The following is a 23,741-nucleotide window of genomic DNA, read 5'->3' on the forward strand; positions in this document are numbered from 1 at the left end:
AAGGAGGTTTTTCCGAGATCTTTTGTTTTGGTGTCCTGTGCTGTGCGAAGGCCTCTTTGTACCATATGGCTCGATGGGGGACATTTCGCAGTGTGTGATGTCCAGCAGCACTAGTTGAATAGACCTAATGTAAAATTGCTTGGTGGTCTGACAACACTGAGGGCATCTTCATTCTAATCTTGACAAGTGTCGTCGGTACCGAAGCACGGTGGAGGCATCGACAGAACCTTACTGGCAGTGTGCGATTGCGCGGCAGCTGTGTTTTCCAGTTTACAGTCATGGAATGTCAACGAACAGTTTAAACACTCTTACGCAACTGCCTTACGTAGCTTTCAAAGGCCTGTGCACTTCCTTCAACAATCTCGTTGGAGCAGTGGAGTAAGTCCTACGCCTTCGTTGTGGAATGGTTAGTAATCTATTGGGTGCTGGTGTATTGTATGCACGCTGGACGAGCGCTCTGCATGCATTTTGTAGCATCCTACGACGAGTCGTTGGCTCGGAGACATCTTCGTCAGTGTCCGCAAACTGCTGCGGTAGGTTGTTTAAACTGTTTGTCCACATTCCTGGTCGTAGGGCATAAAACACAGCTGCCTCGTCGTCGTAACTGCCCGTGCAGTTGTCTCCGATGCCTCCACCGTGCTTCGGTACCGACAACGCTTGCCAACACTAAAATGGCGACGCTCTGAGTGTTGTCAGACCACCACGTAAATTTTGCATGTCTATTCTTGCTCTGCCCAGCAGGCCTGGGGGATCTATGGGTAATGAAGGCTCTACAGCTTAGTAGCTTGGACCGTCCAGGATAAAAACAAACCATAAAAACTGACCCCCCTCACCCCTCCCTTCTTCAAGCCAATGTATTTCTTTATCTATCACCAGGCCGTGGAGGTGATTGCCAGGAAGACCTTTAAAACATCGAGCAAAAAGAACTAAAAATGTCACCTCCCACCTCTTCCTCATCTTTGTGCCTAAGCCCTGAGCGATGCGGGAAGGAGTCCTAACGGGAAATATAAAAATAAAAATAGATTGATAAATAACTTTTTTCAAGGATTTTCATATTTAAGAACACAAGCTCTCTGAAAAGAATATTGCACCTCGATTTTAACTCTGATAGCGACCTTTTACGATTCCAGGTGGCACTGTGCTGCTGCCCTCTGACCCAGTCGGTTTCCGCTATGGTTTCTGGAGCGTGTATTCGACTGGTGTGTTTACCGCGTTCAAAAAAGTGGTCCCTCGATTTCCGCCTGACGACGTCGTAGGAGTGTCACGCGATTGCCAGCTACGATCCTGGCGGCGTCCCAACCTCCGTGGTGTATGTAGCTGACGCCTGTTCTGCTGCAGGTCGCTTTGCAGTGTGGCAGAAGCTAGGACGCCGTGACAACAGCAACACTCGCGTTTGCTTGTGCTACTCGCAGCTTCTCGTTTACATTGCAACGACCAACCGCTAAGATTGCCACAGGCAACAACAGCATGACACTCCGGCTTCTGTGACATCATTTGTTGCCACTTTGGGATGGGGCCACGTTTGATGTATGGGCAGCATATAGGACGCTAAACACACCAGTTGAAAGCGTGCTCTAGGCACCGTAGTCTCCGCCAGTCGTGGAAGATTTTATTTGTTCCATAAACAAAGAAAGAAAACATGTCCGTCTTTTGTGTAACTTATCTTCTGACACTCGCCCCAGAAAGAATTTGGTCGTCATTTTTTTTGTATTTTCCCTGCACTGGCATCTTTGCAGACATGTGCATAACGCATTACCAGTAACAAATTACTTCTACGTATTTACTTTCTTTCGGTAACGAGTAACATGTTTACTGTAAAATACCGGGGGAGTGCCCACTTCACTTTCACTGAAAACTGGGTTAATCTAGACATGGGCGCCAACGTATAACGTGTCCAGTCAAATTGGGCGGTTAACGTGTAATTTGCAGAACTCCCAAGTTGGGGAAATATGAATGGCGGGCGCTTGGACGAAGTAAGCGCTTCTGTATTTTACGAATGTTACTTTTTTAGAATAGGAACAAGTAAAGAACTTAGTTACTTTTAAGCCAATTAAGGAGGAACGGTATTTCATTAATTTTGAGTACCGTGTACAAGGCTGTTTAAGGTGCCTTGTTTTAACTTCAAACTTTAGAAGCAAGGAGAACAAAAGAGAGGAATCCCAGATTCCGCATCCCTTCCAGAAGCACAACACTGCCGTTCCTTCGAGCCCGTGAGTAGAACAACTCTTCAGTGTGCCGGAGATGTACAACAAAAGCAGTTGTGTATTTGGTCGTTAAAATAACAAAAATGTAACTTGTTACCTTTGAGGTAAAGTAATGCATTTTTTTTTTACAGTCAGTAACGAGTAACATATTTACTTTTTAAGCAAGTAACTATTTAGATACTTTTTTCAGGTTGCGTGTGCATGTCTGCATCGATATTATCACTCTCTCCGCTGTTTGGGTTGTCAATATTTTGTTGCTCCATGTTCTTGTTTTTAAGAGCATCAATCCAGCCTTGCCCGGTGCTAGGTTGGTAAATGAAACTGCAAATAAAAATTATTAATAATATTACCAATATTACCATTATTGTTAATGTTTTCCTGCCCCTAGCAAATACTTCTCTAAAAGCAAGCAGTGACAGCATGTAAATTTAGTGTGGAAATTTTTCTGCTAAATTTAGCGGGAAAATTTTTACTCTAAATTCAGTGAGTCAAGTTTGCTCGCTGAATTTAGCGGTGAAATTGATGTCGCATGGGACCTCAACGCCAATTCAGTTTCCCTGCTAAATTTAGCGGGGAAAATGACAAACCATATCTTTGTGTCATGTCACCCATGAACAAATTCAGTTTCTCCGCTAGATTCAGTGGGAAAATTGACGTCACACGACATCAACACCAATTCAATTTCCTGCTAATTTTAGCGGGGCGGTTATGCCTCGCCAAAGCGGGGGCTGAAGAAGTGCGCTGTAAAATTAATATTAGTATTATTAGTATTACTAATATTTCTATTGTGTTCCTTTGCATAGCAAATATTTTTCTAAAAGTAAGCAGTGACTGCATCGAAACCGTGGTGTAAACCAAATACTGAGACTATGCACACTGCCACGCATGTCATGGTTGATTATTATTATGGCAGTATGAGCACCTTTGCATTAAATGTCACTTATCGTGGCTGCATTGCTGCTGTCCCTGTATATTTTGTAGTGTTTACTTTGCACCACTGAAATTGTTTTTCACAGTAAGCACAAGTAGAAATTATAATTATTACCACCAACATGCAAGCCATGTATATTACCACTACTACTAGCTGCAACCAGGGACAGGCGCAGGTATTTCTTGAGGGGTGGGTCAGGTGTTGGTCAGCGTATCATATGCTTAAGACCAGCCCCCCCCCCCCCCCTTTCCCGTTTCCCCGCCCTAACCTTTTTCCACATGCAGAATTCAAGAGGGGGGTCAGGAAATCCGGACCCCCCCCTCTGAATCCGCCCCTGGCTGCAACAATTTTCTGTGTTAAATTTGCAACAAGTCAATCGCCTAACCCCCAAGGACAAGCAATGCTATGAAGCAACCTGTTCCACAAAATTTAAATTGGACCATTTTGTCCTAGTTCATAGTTGGGACTATTTTTTACCAGATCCAGGGGACAGATGTGCAGTGGCACATAAAATCTCTATTGTCTTCACCAGTCTTCGTTGGGGAGAGTGTATCCTCACGGCATCCCTGGGCCACTTTATCGCCAAGGTGCCTACATATTCTTTGCATTTTCTTTTTGAACCTGAGCGTGCTCATTGTCTGAGGCAGGTAAAGTTTTGTGTTTGGTATCGTCCATAGTATGAATGACGGTCCTTCTGCCCTCTAAAGTTCAATGTATATTAGTGCCACGAATAGAATTGGCAAATGAATTAACAACAAATTCAACTCTTAACCAGTGGAACTTGTATCTTTAGCTCAAATAAAAGGAACCATATCTCCTGTCTCAGTGACGGAAAGCAGCTGCCTCTGCACTTGCCAGGTCACAAATTTTTTATTCTCGCCACTTGAGAAGCTTCCAGTAGGTGACCGCTTCTCTTTGGCTATTTCACTTTAATCTTAAAGATTCATCATGTTATCAAGTGCTGGCACACAGCAAACTAGCCAAAGTTTATTTCAGGTCAACTGCAATATTTAGTAAAAAGTTTGGTTTGTGAACAATACTTCTGACCTACAGTGTAGACTGCTGCAGGTTATGAATGGTAGGACAAGATTTCCCCCACAAGGCCACTGTTTCCAGATTAGCAGAGAAAACACTGGAGAGGACCTGAAAGAGGGGGGGGAGGGGAGGAAAGGACTGCCAGTTCTGGTGAGAAGAAAGCTTATTGTCATTGCTATGCTGTTCCAAGGGAATCTATACTGTCTCCAGTATTTCTGGCCATGTGCACATAGCGGATTTTAAGTTTTGAAGCAAGGATGGTTTTGGCCAAATAATTTCAACTCGAATAGCTCCTCTAAGCATTTCACTACCATGCACCATGCTTAAATGAAAATTCAGCTGAACTCGTGAAGGTATTTCCAACCTTCCACTTGTCCAGTTCCAAGCTCAGTTAATTTTAATGTAACTGTATTGATGAACTGTGGCATGTAAACGGAACATTTGTCGCAGCTATCCTATTCGAGGATATTATATATCTGCCTGCTATATGCAAATGTTCTTTCTCACTAAAAAAAAAAGAACAAAAAAAAATGAAAACGCGGTTTGTTAAGACATTGCAGCCTAACATCCGCATAATCTCGGCGGGTGAGGCCCGTTGAGTGCACTTCTCACCGAGCACGTGTGCACTGCGGAGAAGCAGCTCCCGATCAATCCGCCGCGATTAACACTCCGAAAAAGTATGAAAATCGTAGTTCTGCTCAAATCGAATAGCGTATTAACTTAAATTATTCGAAAATTCGAATGGACTTCCACTAAACATCGGGGAAGAGGAAGGGGGGGGGGGGGGGGGGGGGTGTCGACTAGGCAGATCTAGGCTACCTGATTGGTGGCAAAAGTTGAGTAAGGGAAAAATGTTTATTTTTATTTACAAGTTTATTCGTTCGGCGCGAAAGGCGCCTCAATCGAACGTTACGCAGCTACGCGGTATTCAGTAGCACCAAAACCCTTTTGCATCAGGGCGGTCGCTCCCAAAGGAACGTCGCAGGCAAAGTAACGTTGGTCGCAGGCGCGTTCCTTCGCGCAGGTGAAGAGAGGTGGCGGGAGTTGCTGTCAGATTCAGAGGCTTCAGCTTCAGCTGTGTTCATTGATCCACCACTCGTTTAGGTTTGCAAATCGCACCGCCGCACGGCGGCACGGCCGCACTGGCCGCACCTAGGCCGCACCGCCACAAATGTTTTCGAAGTGAAGACGTCGGTAGCGTCGGTCCGCCTGCGAAAGTAAAGTCAACGAAGTCGCCTTCACGTTCGGAGACTTCTCGACTTCTTCAACAACGAGGTACTGGCTCAAGTCTGAATTGATAGGTGCTTTAGGCGATATCTATGAAATCAATTTCGCGAGGTCCTGCTCACGACCGTGGCTTGACTTCTTGCAACGTCGGCTCTTCGAGCTTTGTTTTTATTTTCGCGGTGCCCATGAATAGATCCCTTGAAGCCGTAAACACAGGGCGCGCTCGCTTTACTGTTTTGAGCAAAAAACAGTGAGATTATAACTTCAAAAAATTCACAGAGTGTCTTACGTTATCCCGGCTTGAAGGCGAAAGCCCAAGCGCCGATCCCGGCGATAGCGAACCTCCGAAGACAATCGCGCTCTTTGACGACGTACTTTTGGTGCCGTTGATCTCGGGACCTGTCGCACGGCCGCTCTTCTTCGCTGCCCGAGCGAGAGTGTCCTCTTTCGCTGGGTTTGCGCCGCGCGCGCGCCGCCGTCGATTTTGGCACAAGTAACGCCGTCTCGTGGTCCAATGGCGTTGCTTGTGCCATTGGACGACAATTTTTTTTTTGTCTGCATGTACTGCAGATACCGCAGGTACACTAAGGCCCTATTGAGACGGGGCAATAGACCTTTCCCGAAATATGTGGTGCCCCCAGTGTACTTAATGCAGATGTATGACATGACACATGAACTTATTTAAGAAGCTAAGACTAGGCGATGTTGGTTCAACTGTTTGTGATTTCAGAAGGCAGAAGGGAAACAGAACAGTCTGTGGTAACCTTCTTTTCTGGTCGCTTAATTTTTTTTTTTTTTTGTGTGTGCTTAGAGTTTTTACGCGTGCTGCGGCTTGTTAACGTGAAATTTACAGGTATTCCACTGCTGCCCTTTCAGCCATTCAGAAACTGAGCGGCAGGTAACTGTACTAAATAGGTTAGTACAGTCAACTAGGTTAACCAGGTTATGTATTTAAAACTGCAGTAAGACAGACAAACTTAGAGAAAAAGTTACCGCTATCTACGTCAGTTCTGCTAAAGGACTGGCACTTATGCTCCTGCACACTCATGCAGCGCGTGCACCTATCTGCTATAGGGCGTGAAGGCAAGAATAGCAGCACAAATCGCCAGTTAATCCCTTTAACAAAAGGTTTCCGGGCAAACAGTAATTTTACCAAGCTCTTTTCTTATATTTGCCATTCAGGTCCGCGTCGGTCATTATGGCTACCTTAAGAAGACGAGACCCTAACATGGTTGAAATTGTGGAATTGCCGAAAGATTCGACGAAGCTCGTGGACTTCCGCGTGACCCAAGGGCTTTCGCCAAATCCCAACTTCCGCAATGTTGGCCCCATAACCGGACGGCCAGCGAAGAACCCAACGTACGGAGCAAGGTGCAAAGGAAACGTAACGAAGAGCATGGTCAACTCGCCCAAAGGTCCAAGACCGTGGATGATGTGCGGCACTTGCCATAAACGAAACTCGAAACTGCGGGGACTGCCACTGGCCAGCCCGTCCTTCTTCGCACGGATCGACTGCCTGGGGCGCCCTAATGTTAAACTGGCGAAGGCCAAAATAATCTGGCTGATTTTCGCCAAATCACATGGTCTGGACATGCGCCAAACGCGGCAGCTCGTCGATGGCCTGTTCGACATGGGTGCACACGTGCGGGCGGACTGGTTTAACTACGTCCGGGAGCTGCTAGCGGCGGAAAGGGTGGCCATGCTGAAGCTGGGAGGACCTGGGAAGGTTGTCCAGGCCGGCAAGGCTCTCTTCCGTGGACGTCGAAAGGCGAACGTTGGGCGCCTTCTAAAAGGGGACGGCTCTGGAACGAGGTTCGGCAATTACAGAGGCAGGGTGAGTGGACCGTGGGTTTTCGGTACGAGCTGCGGCTCATCTACATCCGCAAACGGGACACGGTAACTCTCTGCCGAGAGATTCGGCAACATGGGGCTCCAGGGACTGCCATCGTGACGGACGAGTGGGCTGCGTATCGACGGATTCCGACACTCCGAGACAACAATGGTGCCTCACTCAACTATACGCATTTGACAGTGAATCACAGAAACAACTTCGTGAACCCAGTGACGGGCCCACACGCAATCCATCGAGCGGGCGTGTGGGCCGGCGAAGCTCCTGCTGCTGGAAAACATGCGCAACTGGTGTGGCCGCAACGCCAGGACGGCTCGAGGAAGAGCGGCGGCAGATCGACTTATGCAAACATATTTGGACTGGTGCTGGTGGCAATCGGTGAATGGGCCCGCAAGGTACAAGGACCCCTTCCTCCGGCTGCTGAAAGTGATGAAAGTTATCGCAAGCATAAAGGTGCCATGCCCCCCGCCCCCCTCCCCCTTAGAGTATTGGCGACGAGATGTTTTGGTGCCGCCACCTTGCGGGCGCCCTCCTGTGACGGATCTGGTAGAATGCGAGCAGACGACGCACTATGTCAAAGCATGCAGTGGCTATGTTAGTTCTCTTCTATGCCAGTTAGAAATGGTTTATTTATCAAAGAAACCTGCATGACATTTTTGTGAGTGATCTTTCTAAAGAATTTCAGGAGGTATGCGGAATGGATTTTGTTTTATTTACATTGTTTATTTGTAAGTTCTTTACAGTCATCCCAGCTTCCCTCTGATTGGCGGTGTGCACGTGTTGTCCCGATCTTTAAAACGGGCGATAGACTGGCCATAGGCAACTACAGGCCAATTTCTTTAACAGCTGTAGCATGTAAAGTCATGGAGCATATAATAGCAAAACATATTTCATCACCTTGAAACTAACAAGTTGCTTTATTCCGATCAGCATGGGTTCCAGTCTGAACTTTCGACAGTAACGCAACTGGTTGAGGTAACCCATGACATAGCATCCACACTTAATGATAAACAACAGGTTGATGTTATTTGTATAGACTTTTCTAAAGCCTTTGATCGCGTGCCTCACAGGAAACTAATGTTAAAGCTTAAAACAATCGGAATTCACTCAACGATTACCAGATGGATAGAGTCATATCTAACTAATAGAAGCCAGTATGTAGAAATTAACGGCCACGCCTCAAACCTTCTTCCAGTTTACTCGGGCGTGCCCCAAGGCTCTGTCTTGGGGCCATTGCTGTTCTTAATATATATAAATGACATAGTACATGACACTCCATCAGACATTCATATAAGGCTCTTCGCCGATGACTATTATTTACTCAGCTGTTAATTCAACCGATCGACAAACTTCACTAAATGAATATCTTAAACGCATTAAAGAATGGTGTGACAAATGGGATATGAAAATAAACTACACAAAGTCCGTGTATTGCCATATCACTAAGAAGCAAAGCGTTTTGCCATTTAAATACTGCATTGGAGACATAGAATTGAGTAATGTCGAACACTTTAAGTACCTTGGTGTCACGTTTTCTAAAGACCTAACCTGGACCAAGCATTTTGACACCGTCTGCACATCGGCATATAAAAAGCTTTGTTTCTTGAGACACAAGTTAAAACATACAACTAAAGAGATCAAAACGGTTGCTTATAAAACATACGTTAGGCCCACCTTGGAATATGGTAGTGTCGTCTGGGATCCTTATACAAAAAAAGACATTGATAGGCTAGAAAAGGTCCAGCGACAAGCTGCGCGTTTTATTCACTCTAACTACAGAGAGACAGCATCCCCAACGGAAATGCTCAGAGCTAGTAATATAGAACCTCTGCGCATAAGGCGAGAAGTCGCACGTCTGAAATTGCTTTATTTAATGATCAACGACAAATTAAATTTAAGCCCGAATAAATACGTTCTCCCATCCAGCTCAAAACGATCAAGTAGATTGAATCATACAAAAACATGTCAAACTTATAAAAGCTGAATAGATACCTTTAAACAGTCTTTCTTTGTAAAAACTATTGAGGCTTGGAATTCCTTGCCCAGTGATGTTGTAAATTTGGAAACCGTGTCCTCCTTTGAAGATTCCATTGCAAAGCTGTTAACATAATGAGAGCTTAAAGTGATGTCCTTTAAGTGTGCAATTTGTAATAATTATGTGGGTCAATTTGTTCAATTTGTTTATTTGTTTAGAGGGCCAAGGTTGTGCATTGTTGTCATTGCTTGTTCGAACAGCAGTGTCTGCTACATTGACAATTTCTTATGCTTGCGTCTTTTTTTTTGTGTCATCACAACGATGGATACTCTCCCTGTAATAGCCCTCAAGAGAGGGCTGACAGTATTTTCAAATAAATAAATAAATAACATTGCCTCAAACTTGCCCTTTTAACTTAAAAAAAAAAAAAAAAAAATCGAACTATGTGCGTCAGGGCTATTCACAGCCTTTCTGGTTCTTGTTTTTTCGGATCTATGGAGGCTGCTGTAGAAAAAAATCTTTTGCACTCACCAGAGTAAATGACGTGCTGTCTCGTTAACTTTGCAAATGCTTTCATCACAATTGTTTGCGCTACATTGAACTTGCCGATACCGACGCATCTATCCGAGTGTGACTCGACAGTTGCTGACGAGCACACGCTCGTCAGCAACTGACGCTTAGCTCCACCCGCGTAGAATACGTGACAAAGAAGTTTGTCACATTGCGACTTCTCCTTGAAAGAAAAGCAGAAATTTTCATAAATAGTTAAATTGTCGGACATGACCCGGGAAATTCAGGCAATTGATTCATTTGTTCGATCTAATTTTTACTAAGAATTGTTTACAAATTTAAAACCGCTTTCTGAGAAGTGCATCACGTGTTATGCGCATTTGGGTCCGCAAAATATAATCACACAAACGGTAGTAATTCGTAGCAGGTGTATACCTTAATTTTGGGACCCTGAAGTTTCACGGATTTGCTGGATTTAATATTTTAGATCGCCAGGGTGTCTCGCACGTTTCGCGTCGACCGGGTGTATAAGCAGAGATTTAATTGAAACGACTCCGCAAGCCAGCCACCCCTCCTCGCTCCTTCCTGCCAAGTATTTTGAAGAAATGTTTGTTTACTTGTTTACAAAATTCAGAAAAGGAATTCTTTTAGAACTAATAACAGACCAACACTCACAGAACAGATTAAAACCAAAAGAATACACGGAGTCATTTTCACTTAATTTTTTACTACACACGCGTGACATTCTCGAATTTCGTTTTTCTTTTTTCAATTTGATGAGACATTCGTTTCACAGTTTCATTTTGTCCGAATGAATCGTAATAAAACATACACCCTATTCATCGTGGCAGATGTTGTAGTAAGGTGAAGGGCTCTATATTCTATTTTCATCATCCAGCTTTTTGTACCGGGCAGAGAACAGCACACCACCATCCCTGCGCTTCAACACCTTGGCACCAAAAGAGTTTGTTAGCACGACTGTGCGTGCTATGGTTTCAAACTTCGGTAAAATGTCCTACTACAAATGTCACTTCACCAAATAAACACAACGCGTGAAACAGGCTTTGCCCCATACGGAGCATGAGGCATGAGGTCCAGGGATCCAAGATCTGCGCGGTCTGTCCCAGTCTGTCCTACCCGTGACGTTTCAAACCTTTTGGAAAAAAAAAATTGCTTTTTACCTTGTGGGGTAAACAGCAAAATATTTGCAGCCGCGCACATATGCTTTAAGTCTTTTGAATTTAGCCACAGTACCTTCGCCTGTTTTCCCTAAAATTTAAGGTGTCAAAAAAAGTTTAAGAAATAGCTATAGCGCAATAGTCTTGCAAAATACTTTTACGTCACTAGTAACGAGCCTGTACGAATTTTTTGATGCCCAAAGAGCGAATAGCCTTGCTGCTGAGCCAATACCTTTCGCAGTACTCATTTCACACAACCAAATTTGTTTTTCTCGGCAAGTTCCAGCGGGGGGATTGCCAGCAGGGTGCAATGATGTCACGTGCGAGCAATCTGTAATTCCACAGTCAGTAGCTGCGACAATCGGGCCGTACGTTCAGTGCTTACGTGTGCGCTGCATCATCCCTCTTTTCTCCTCTTCTGGTGTGAGGCCTGGTGCAGTGATGTTGATTCAGCTTCCTCCAGTGGCATACCAACTTGTTTTTGACTGGGGGGGGCAAACCAGGCACTGCTTTCCCCCCTCTCCCCCCCCCCCCCCCCCCCGCCCCAAGGGGTCGGGGGGCGGTGCCCTTGATATCTTTTGGGCGCTGCCGGGCAGTCTTTGCCCTGCCCAGGGGGGGCTGTTTCAGGGGGGCAAAACACATGCCTTGCCCCCCCAGTCTGAGAGCTGGGGGAGCGAGTGCGGCTCTTGCCCCCCCGGTTGGTACACCCATGGTTCCTCCTAAGTTTATCGCTCTGTCGCAGACCATACCGGCTGTTTCTGTGAATACTTTGAAAATTCGCATCAAATACTTTCATTGAGATAATGAGAAATTCTTTTTGGGAGCAAACTGCCAGCCACGGGTTGGTTTCATGTAAGCATATGAAACCATATGTCTGTTTCCAGAAATTAAAGTTTATTAGTATATTTTAGGTAATTATCTCAATAATTAGTGTGTTTTCGTAATCCAGACATCCACTGTGACTGGCAGTTTTTTTTTCTCGAAAAGAGTCTAATTTTTTCAAACACTCTATTTGAAGGGATTTGTTAAAGCATCCGCAGAAACGGCCGGCATCTTAATGTTTGCTATGTTAAGCAATTAGCAACGCCTGGAATGTTTCGTGTGAAGAAGTACATGGCAGCCTTCCTGAACAGGTGGATCCGAAGGTCCCACTGTTCGATCGAATATTTCCACAAAACTAAACCGCTTTTTACAAAACAAATTTAGCAAAATTACGGGGAAAACAGGTGCATTCCAGCGGCATAGTCATCTCAGATTTCCTCTTTTTTGAGTCTTAACCACTTTATTGATTGGACCTTATTGTGCTGGCAATATGGCAGAGAAAGAGAAGAAAACTGATTGTGTTAGCACACTTTCTAACTTCATGTCGGGAAACAGAAGCTACCGCCTATGTAGAGCACACGTTTGTCTGCTCCTTGCAAAGGGGTTACGCTGCTCTAAGAGTGCCGAGTTCTGATTGGCTCTGATGGAGGGATAAGGGGTAGTCCTCAATGCAAGCTGCTTTGAGGTCTACCCACCATCCTTCCTATCGGAGCCAATCAGAGTTTGGCGTTCTGACGTCACTGAAACCCCTGCTCAAGAAGGAGACGAACTTGCTCTCCGCATTGCTAGGAACACAAGCATTCCATTTTCTCATCCTTTCATCATTGTTATCTTGAAATAAAAGTTCTGGGTGTGTCTCATTTGTGTTATCTTCATAGTTGTCTTGCTAGCTTGATATGCTTGTAGGGTGTGCTCACTTTCTTCTTAATTCATGTCATTGCCCTTTGCATTTCGTCCTAGTCATCTCAAATGGTCCCGAGCATCCTTCGTGATCTTACGAGCCTACTTACGAACCTGACCGCAGACAGCGATTTGAATGGAACCGATCCAGTCCTCAAATCGTGGTAAGTTTTTCATCTCAACCTCTCTCATTAACAGGTGACATTGGCAGTGTCTAGCAGTGTTGCGGAGTTGCCACTTTGGAGTTGGAATGAATACGGAATGATTCCGCGCTTTCGCTACTCTGGAATGGAATAGGAATGGAATGGCAGCAGCACTGGAGGGAATGGAATGGCAATGGAATTATGTCTTTTGCCTGTAATGGGGTAGGAATGGAATGGGTTCGGTTCTTATGCGAGCTGTGTCGGTTTTCATTTAGAGCCTACGTGCTCATGGCGCAAGGAAAGTTACTACAGCATCATTGCACTGAGGGTGACGGACGGCTTGATTGTCTCATTGGCGCATGCTCCTTCGAGGAGAACTAAACAAACGGCAGTGACAACATGGAGACAGCTTCATTATAATACATTTAAAAAGTGTATTGTGCACGTCTATGTGCAGCATGAATTGGCCTCAGTGAGTCGGCGTGGAGGCTACAGTTCAAAGCTTTGTTTCACATTTCGATGGACCGCAAGCAACGCTTAGAGCCACCGGAACCAATTCACAGCTTGGAGGGTGTCGCGTGCCCTTCCGGTTGGGCTGCACGTCAAGGGGGGCTGCAATGTCACGAGGCAAGTTACAATCTATGCATTGACTCGTGTAGCTCGTAGCATTCATCGCGGTACGTCGCAAGGTGAAACTCTGAGAGGCTTAATATCTATTCGTTGTGTGTGTTGGTGTGTTTCCTTTTCTTCTTGCTAAGCAATATTTCTCGAGGAAGGAGAAAGCGAACGTAAAGATCAACACAAAAACAACAAGTTGACGGCTGTTGGCTCGTTTGTTCCGTGGTAGAGAAGAAGCATCACTGATCCAGATCCCAACTGGAACAAGATGCAAAACTACTGAATCCGAACCCGAACCGAACTGCAATGGTGACCGGTTCGAATCCCTACTTTTAGCCATCCATTCTTCTAGTTTGCGTGGAACACAAATAAAGAGTTAAGTGAACATGTTAAGAAATCTCAAGGATCGTACAGAAAATATGTGTTTGTTTTAAGGCATGTCCCATAATATGGTGCTACAGTCCCCTCTGCTGGCACCGTATACCGATTTCACTTTGTCAGTGGTTTTCTGTTCTTGCTGCAATGCACGGAGATTTGGGGCTGCTGTATGCGGCGTCGCTTCTAAGGGCGCACTAGCGGCGCTGTTGTCCAAGTGTTCACAGTTGGCGTTTCGGACACAGACTCGCAGTGGTTATCGTACACTCGCAGAGCACCAGAATGCCTCACTTTGTCTCCTTTTTCCCGATATCCTTTCGAAGCGCTTGACCTGCTATGTTTAGGCCTGCTTCCTATGTGTCCTCATTTGTTTTGGAGTGAAAAATAAATGAAAAGGTTTACTGACGTGGGCCGATGACAATTTTGAAAAACAGTTTATTATAAGTTATAGTAATTATTCGCAAATATATTATGCACATCAAAATGCTGAAACGGGGAATAACGCAACAAAGAAACACCCTTCAGGTTTAAATTCTTTTAAATTTCTCAGTTTATATTTCTTCTCAATTTAGAATAATAAAATAAATAACATTGTTTTTGTTTCTGATTTCTCGCGTTAAATTTTTTTTTGTAACGAAAAAGTAATGGCATTACCGTTTTCGCAGTAACTGTAACTGTAACGCTTCTACTTTTCACTGGTAACGTGCTCATGACTCCAAGGGATCAAGAAGGCATGTCGATCCCGTATAATAAAATTTTAGGAGGTACCACCGTTGGCACTCAACGGTGAAACTTTAACTACTCGCTACTTACTCCGTGTCCTCAAAAACAAGCAAAAACAATAGCCAACCGAAAGTAACATATTTCCCCCGGAAGCTCCGCCATTATTTGGTTTTGTTTACCTCCGCACACGGTGGATAAGTGGTTTTTGGACCACTTCCAGCCGCCGTGATAGGGAGCAACGGACACTTCCAGTTCGGGTAGTGTTGCCTTGCTTTTAAAGGGCAACATCACTGCCGTTTTTTTTTTTGTTCTGCAAATAGATCAGTTTTTTTTTATGTTTTCTGCATCCACTGGCTTCCAGATGTGCTGTAGTGCTTTATAATTGACTGGGTATCTTTGCTGTGGCAGATCTCCCTGAAATGAAAGGATCAACGAGCCGCCACTCAACCTTTGAGCGCGAACAGTCCCTGTCACGCTTGTGTTGATTTAAAGCTTTTCACTAGAGTCGCATAATCTTAAATTCATTTGATTAAAGCTTTTCACTAGACTCTCCTAATTTTAAAATCAAAGATGCACAGATCGGACTCCTCTGCACAGCGAAGGCGCTTATTGAAAAAATCACACTTGAGTTCGTACGAAAATAAAATAATATATAAAAGAGGGGCGTGACACTTGGCAACAAAAGGAATGTGAATGAAGGTTAGCCTATTGGTGTAATCCTGATAGGCTGGTATATGTTGAGTACTTATTATAAATGAAACGAAGGGCTCTGTTCTGTACGGATTCTACGTGGTTTGTTAGGTGTGACTGCCATGGAGACCATGTAGATGAGGCATATTCTAACTTGTATCTTGTAAGAGCAGTACACACTAGTCGTTTTACAAAGGGTGTAGCATTAAGTTCGAGGTTATGGCACAAATATTCAAGAGTATGCTTAGTATCAGTACTGGTACGGTTACAGTTCGTTACAGCTCAAGTAAGTAAGCCGAGGGTGAGACGGGCCGGGGAGGAGGAAGCAGACGGAATGCGAAAGAGAGGAGGAGGTTTCCCCCTCTCTTCTCCAGCATTCCGTCTGCTTCCTTCTCCCTGCCCTGTCTTACCCTCGCCTTACCTTAACGGGGCCCTCAAACAGTATTTGAGCGTCTACTTTTTTTTGCGGTTTCTACACGCTAGTGGTCCTGGAAACCCAGTGGACAACGAAAGAGTTTGAAGATATTAGCGCATCATATTTTAATTTGACAATCGGGAACACCTCCTCCGACGGTGGCGCTGCGAGGTGCCGAATGCGCGCGCATAATAGCGCTTCCTTTCACTATACGTCACATTCTCTGGGTTTCGTGATTGGCGACAGCCGTCCCAGGAATTTTGAAGCGAAATAAAGTATATCACACGTTAACCGTCATTAGTTCTCTAACAAGTTATTTTTATAGAGCTAATAAAGTTGCAAAGTAAAGTTCAAAAAGGGCGAAAACAACGCCTTGTCGCTCATGCGCGCCTCCCAGCGGCATCCGCGACGTACCATTGCGAGCAGACGATAAGGGATTCGTGCAGACAACGCGCATCATATTTTCACTTCTGCGCCCCCGGTCCCGGTGAACTAAAAACAGTAAGAGGAGTCAGGGGAACCCTTATTTTCTTTTAGTGCGGTTACAGACTGTTCGAGTCAAGTGCGGCGACGGTACCCAGCTTATATCGTGCCCAGGGGGAACGGTCATCAGTTTGTACCTCCTACTTGCCGAGGTGGCTCCGGTGGCAGAATTGCGGGAGACGAGTCTTCCAAGGCTGTCGAAGCGGACTGAGGCAGAGACGCGTCGCGGCGCTTGCGTGGAGTGTCCTCGTACGGTGCGACGCCCAGATGCGCACTCCAAATCCGATAAGCCTGGTAAATTCATCGATGATGTCAACCCGATCCCAAAGCTACGATGGTTTCAGCTAGGCCTAATGGCCGACGAGCCGACCGGGCCAACAGGCTATTAACCAAACTCACGTCCAATTGGCCAACCGCTTTGCTCCAATCGCTAAACTGTTTCATTTTACGTCATGAAGCGCAATGTTTTGCTTATTTAAAGTTGTTTTCTGATATATTTAATTTGCTAATAACTCGCAAAATATTGCGGATTTTTTCAGTATTTTTTTTTTTCCTTGGTGTTCCTGCTTTCATGGAGCTCCGTTTCAGCGTGAACTTCAAACCGGTCAAAAAATTGTTGGTGGGCCCCTTTAAGTTGCAACAAACGTTTCACTCAGGCTTGTGCCTATCTCAAATACCCTTCTCAAGATACTATATTTAAAATGCGTTAGTAGTATTCTGGTTTATTGCAAATTTGTTTTATGGAGCGTATTTGCTACTCTCTCTTATGACTCCTTTCTGTCTTTTACTATCCTGAAGAGTATGGGCACGAATGCTTGAGCGCGTGGCCTTCGATAGATTCTGCACTGATTGGAGGGCGATGAAACAGTATAGCGGAGGGGGGAAGCTGCGAGGATGTGCACACCTGTGAAAGCGCACATTCTCGCAGCCCCCTTTCCACTCCACAGTTTTATCGGCCTCGAGCTTGCTCAGCATGTATCGACGGCCACACGATCCGCCAACTCCAGCTCGTACTGTTTGCGATTGTACTCAACATCTCCTAGCATCTCTGATCAACTTGCACCGGAACTGCCCCGAAACAGTGTGCAGTGCACCTCGGTCGTGGGCACGGAGTAGGTGCAATTTCAAAGATAAAATGAGCTGCGCCGGGACGCCTTTGTTTGCACACCAAAATGGGGCAATCGCATAATAACAGATTATAGGACTATCTACCTAGCCCCCTCCTCAGTTTTTGCATTTCTTTTCATTGTGTTGTCCTCTCTCCTACTCTGGCATTTGTCCCCAAGATTTTTTGGTTGTTTTTCATTTATTCCTTTGCTGGGATCTGGGCAGTGAAGCGTGTCGTGTTTTTGCGCTAAGGCGCAGTCTAAACAGATACGTATTTCTCTTGCCTCGGATCACATAAAAAGTACAGCTTCCAGAGCGTATGTAGTGAGCAAGATTTTGTTTTGTTTGGACGGCCGTTTTGAATACTTGGGCGTACTCACAATATGAGCGAAGGCTGCTTTGTCAGTTTATGCTGCAGCAAGGCATAAACTGACAAAGGGGCTCTGGCCAAGGGTGTAATACGGCAGCTACAAGTGCCTCAGGTGTCGAGAAAATAGCATGTCTGCTCTGTGACACGGCCAATATGGTGACATTGACAACGTCAATCTGTTTCAGGCCCGAGATGTGTCGCACCCAACGAGGTAGAGGGGCTTAGAGCGATAAACCGCGGTTCCGGTCTGCACTCGAAAGTGACCCCCATCAGGCGGCTGCCATTGTACGCAAATGTGACCACTCGTCACATGACCAAACCAAATATGTGACGTCACAGGAAAGATGGCAGCGCCCATGCAGCGGCTGTTCCCAGCTGGGTTGGAGCTTGTCGTATTCTTTGGTTGTTGTCGTTCGTCTCGGCGAGTTGATTTCAGACGCGGAAGCTGTCATATGAGGCGGGTCGAAAGCGACTTCAGAGTTCAGCGTGGTGTCTGACGTAGGTATAGCGTGAAAACATGGAGGAACGGTGTGCATTTCGCTGGTGACCGAGGAGGAAGAATCTGTCCTAAGTTGCTTGGACCTCGGATTGATTCGGATACCGCTAGGATAAAATTTAAGGCGACGTTTCTGTGCTCTGGTTGACCATCGGAATCTTTGAGGTCTGCGGTGAAGCGTGTGCAATATATTTGGACACACAGTTTAGCGACGGAAATTGCGTGAGTCCAGCTTGGCAGTGGGCAATTGCGGTGCCGCTTTGTTCCAATGACCGAAGGCTCACTTTGGTTGTGCGGCGCACCGGAGAGCTGCCTTGAAGCTGGTAGTTGCCGTGCCATGCTAAATGATGCTGTGCTGCTTCCCAAATTGTTCCGGCGTAGACGTGCACTTTCACGGAGCAAAGGTGTGCGGCATACTGAAGAGCTGCCTTCAAGCTGGTAGTTCTTGTGCCGTGCTTTAGGTGATGCTGTGCTGCCTACTAAATTGTTCTGGCGTAGAAGTGCACCTTCACGGAGCACAGGTGTTGCAGTTGGTATTGATTCCGCTAGTCTGTTGCAAGCTTCGTCGACACAAGTTTCATCAACACTCGTTACGCGAATTGCAAGCCGTATGGGCATCTCATTGCGCGTTTTACCTACCCAGTCCACGCCGCTTTGCGACAAGTCTCCAGCGGCTCATTACCAGAAAAGTGGTCCCACATCCATTTCAGTTCATTTCGCCCACTGTAGTCGCCAAACCCCAAGGAAGAGAATTTATTCGGACAGAATGCTACTAAAGCAATGCAGCTTCTTTAGCGGTCAGGGTAGTCTCTCTTCTGTCAGTTTTGTTATATTGTCACGGGTGCTTGCTCCAGTCTTATCGTCTATCAATATTTACACTTCTGGAGAGTTCCAGGCCATGCTCAGCTGTCATTGTATGTTCTGGTGGAGGTGCTGGGTACTTTACCCATAGCCCTTCACTCTGTGTGCACCTTGGCGCCTCCTCAGCCGAGTTGCCCGATAATGGGACACGGGTGGCGGACTCTGCTGAGTCTTAAACCCTTGGCGAGCCATGAACCAATAACTATCCCGAGCCCAGCAGAAAGACCGCAAGACGAGCAAGTACCACAAGGACGAACCTCGAAAATACACCACGAAGAACCTGAAATCAGAGTCGGTCGCTGCTACCAGAAGGAACCACCGGAATTCGGTCTTTTGCCAGAAAAATCCGAAGCTGACTAAGCCAACAATGACAAACCTGTATCAGTGAACCGCGTCCACTCCCACCATTGTTTGTATGTCCATCACACCTCACACTCCGACGCCCTTTCACGCATGGTATATGAAGATGTCGAGGGCTGGATTGAACAATATGACCTTGTTGCTGCACAGTGGGTGGACAGACAACCAGCTCCTGCAGAACCTATACTTTTCGTGGAAGAAACAGTAGGACACTTGTTTGAGAACCACGAATCCTCCTCAACGTCGTGGGAAGTTTGCAAGATCGAGCTGAAGTGTATGTTCATCAGCCAACATTGATGAGAGAGAGCCGAATTCCTGATTCTGTCCAGGCACCGGCCTCAACTAGAGCCTCACTGCCTTCGTGGAGGATGTTTTGCGCCTGATCGAGCACCCACGCCAACCCTGGTGCTACAGAAGATGAGAAGATAAGAATCCCAAGCCTCTCAGGTTAGGGACAGCACCTTCGGCAGCCTTGTTCGCAACCCCACGACAACAGTCGAAGGTTTCGGATCACCGAGACTTCCAACATTGAATGTACAGTGCAGGCCGAGCCTGTCACTATCAACAACTCCCCAGCGTCTCGACACTCGAGTCATCCAGCTGCAACTTTGACGCCAGACTCCCAGGCATCCGTAACATCATCCATATTGTTGTCCGGGAGGAGATCAGGAAGCTACTTTCTGCCATCAGTTGCCTAGCTTTTATTTTGATTACTGAGATTGTTTCGGAACAAGTTTGACAGGCATTTCAAGTGAAAACTTTTTCAAGCAAAGAGGCATCTGACGAACCGAGTGCGACTTATGCCACAAAGTCACGACGTCCACCACCAGTTAATATTCAATGACAATTCAACGAGACACCCCAGCGCCGAAGCATTCCCAACATCGGAAAGAACCAGTGTAGATTCTTGCTAAAAAAAGTACACCTTGGAAAACGGAGGTGCTGCGAATGGTTGACCGAACAGCACTCTGCTACCACTGCACGAGGCCAACCATGTCTACTGGAGGTGCCGGTACCAATAAATTGGCCTGCAAGAGTTTGTGCCAAACGACCTTCGACCACGTTTCGGGGAGCGTCCGCGGGACATTGAGGATTTTCTTCGGCGACCTTTGCCCCTGGTGCTGACATTACCCTGGAGCTCCTGATCCCCATCACCTCGACGGGAGGTAAGCACGACAAAGCAGGTGAGCGGCAATGCAAGGACAGTTGATTTGGTGTTGCTTGTTGTCCAAGGACAATACCTAATAATTTGCCGACACCATTTATCTGTGTCCATGCAATGAAGCACACAATTTTCATCTTTAACGGAGAATGCTGCTGAGTGACTTGAAGAAATAGAATGGTTGGTTGTTTTCAAAAGTGGACACCAAGCATCACCCGACTTCACTTTGCCACACGAGTCTTGCACAAGTTGCAGTGGTCGCGGGATGCAGAAAAAAATCGTCATTACGAAATGGAAGTGAAATGGCTTGGATAGCAAACAAACACTTTTGCCCTTTGCCAGCCATCAGGTCAACACTACAGCAAAAGGCACTGCCACGAAGCACTACATGCCCGAGCTTGCTGCATTGACGCAGAGAACTACCAGGAAAATTTGCGAATTAGAAGCCAGCTCTGCAGCTTCAGTGCATCAAATGTCGGTGGTCGCACACGACGTATGATTACAAGACGGCATCTGCCGGTCAAAGCTGCCAATCGACCAAGCTGAAAACCGACGTGCCAGAAGCGTCATCTGACAGCAAGGAGCACAGGTACTACGACTGGACGTCTGACACGAGACTGTCGCAGAAAGAACTCATTATGGAACCATTTTCTAAGAATCAATAATTATGCAATCAAGTGGAAATAAACATATCTGATACACTAACCAGATAAATATATTTCCGCTCGCCTTTACACCTTCAGAGTCTCTACACAAAGAATTATGTTCACGGCATGTGCTGGACCTTTTGAGGACACCTGCATCTCTGACCCCTCAATATTAATTAATGGGACATACCAGACTGGCAGACTGGTTGCATTGGACTGCACTCGTTCCACTTCTCCTGAACATGTGGCGCGTCCGAAAACCAACTCCAGTGATGTGAAAATGTTGTTTATTAATTTATTCCCTCCAAGGGCTTCTGTAGGCCTTGCAGAAAGGATACTTAAAGCTACACACGTGATAACATAAAAGCACACGGACATTAATGAGCACAAACCAGGCCCAGCTACCGAAAATAAATATTACACTAATAAGAAATAATTATTGCTGCAACTTGTTGAGTGCAAAAACAAACACACCCCTGAGCATCTAGTTTAATAGTATGGATGCATTGTTGTATAGCAGGACACTTCCTATACGTATGACACACTAGACCCTTCGCAGAACCCCATCAAGCAACACAACTGTCACCATTTTTTTTTTTTTTTACATCCGCAGGGGGCACCTGTGAAAACAGGTGTTTGGAGAGTGACGTCTCCACGGACCCCGAGCCATGCGGGTTCGCCCGCCCACGTCTGGCTGTGCGTGGCTTTCCCGTGTCCAGGGAAAAGGGCATCCTGGTGGTTGAGCCGAGCCCGGGGTAGGTTTGGACCCTTCGGGGCCCCCCGGGCGAGTTAATACACCACTTCGGCCCCCGCTTCCCGTAGACGGGTGTCCTGGCTTGGCCCGACCAGGATGATTTAGTCAGTTGCCACTTCTACTATCCCCTCCCTTCTTTCGCCCTTATCTTCTCATACTTTTCACTCTCCTCATTTCTCTTCTTTCCTTTTTCAACTCCTTTGGCAGCAAGGGCTAACCTTGGGTGGTGACAGATACTCTCGTCCGGATCCACACCTGGTTATAGTTTCTGGGTAGCGCTAATAGAGTAATGCTTCCAGCAAAGCCATATCTGTTATGGGGTGTTACCTATTCCCTTGTTGGGCTCCGTGGTGGGCGGCGCGCCACAGATTCCGAACACTCCTTGCCCTCTTATGGCGCCCCTCTCTTCCAAACCCCGTTCGGGGCACGCCCTTAAAAGGCGCTGTCCTGAACACAAGACCATCGAAAAAGAATCTGAAATAGAAAGTTTTACAAAGTTTTTCGTTGTTCATTCTCTTGATGAACAAAAACCCGTGTCAAAGCTATCACCATTTGTTGTAGCCAAAGTACTTGAACAGCTTGTAGGGTTTTCCTACAAGGCTAAAAAACTCCACTCTGGAGACCTCCTAGTGGAAGTAAACAACAAAAAGCAAAGCGAAGCAATTCTCAAGCTGAACACCATCCTTGAAGTGAAAGTGTCGGTGAGCCCTCACCACACACTTAACACCATCCGCGGAGTCCTCTCCGAGGACGACTTCTTGCTCACTAGTGAGGAAGAACTCCTCGAGGGACTCCAAGGTGCCGGTGTCGTTGCAGTAAAACGCATTATGTTTAGAAAAGATGGTGAAGAAGTCCCTTCAAAACATGTCATACTTACTTTTGAGAGGCATACACTACCAGAAACAATCAAGGCTGGATACCTGAACTGCCACATCCGCCCTTACGTCCCCAACCCCCAGCGGTGCTTCCGTTGCCAGCATTTTGGCCACGGAACACGCAGCTGTCGAGGGAAGGAAACATGTGCGAAGTGTGGCAGTCAAGATCACTTCTCTGACATTTGTGAGAATGCTGCCCACTGCATTAATTGCAATGGACCACACCCCACTTATTATCGTGGCTGTCCCATCTGGAAACAAGAAAAAGGAATCATTGCTATCAAAGTCAAAGAAAACATCAGTTATATCGAAGCTAAGAAACGGTATTCCTTTATGTCGAAGGGATCCTACGCCGACGTGGCGCGCAGGGGTCTTGCGCCACGTTCGGAATCGAGGGCTACCCAGGTCTCGCCTGAGGTTCTGGAGGCAGCCCTCAAGGCCCCAACCCTCCAGCTGGGGCAGCAGTGCCCCCCTCCTCCTGGAGGTAGTGCACAGGCTGCTTCGCTGGTTCCAGACAGGCCGGCAAATGCCGTACCTGTTCGCACATCGCGGTCCTCTTTTGGGGAGAGGGGGCGAAACTCCCGCCCAACCTCCTCAGAGAGGACCTCCTCTTCGAAAGAGCGGCACAACCCTCGTGCCGCTCCCCCAGTACCCAAGGGGCCGGAGGAGGCAGAGTTGAAAGACACTCTGCCCAGCACCTCCGGTGCCTCTTCGGCTGGCCGTGGCCGGGGCAAGCCAACCCGTGCAACGAACCAGCCAAAACCTTCAGGTAAAGACTCGCCTTCAGAAGTGGAGGCGATGGATGATACCTCCGAGTCACCCACTTTTGCATCCGACCAGGATGACATGGAGTGGCAGACTTTGAAATCCAAAGGGAAAAAGCCAGTGGTCCCTCCCAAATAACCATTAATTTAATACTCTCAATTTTTCATTGCCTCTCTCTTTTTAATTTTACATTTCACCTTTTTAGATAAATGAAGAATTTACATTTTATGCAGTGGAACTGTCGTGGTCTTTTACCTAATATTGAT

The 23,741-nt window shown here is 46.4% G+C and overlaps 1 pseudogene; it reads left to right on the forward strand.

Annotated features, from left to right (window-relative positions):
• Positions 1 to 23,741, forward strand: part of LOC121838301 — a 51,266-nt pseudogene that overhangs the window by 15,586 nt on the left and 11,939 nt on the right.

Source organism: Ixodes scapularis, unplaced genomic scaffold (assembly GCF_016920785.2).
Source record: "Ixodes scapularis isolate PalLabHiFi unplaced genomic scaffold, ASM1692078v2 PGA_scaffold6__148_contigs__length_123643588, whole genome shotgun sequence".
Lineage (NCBI taxonomy): Eukaryota > Metazoa > Arthropoda > Arachnida > Ixodida > Ixodidae > Ixodes > Ixodes scapularis.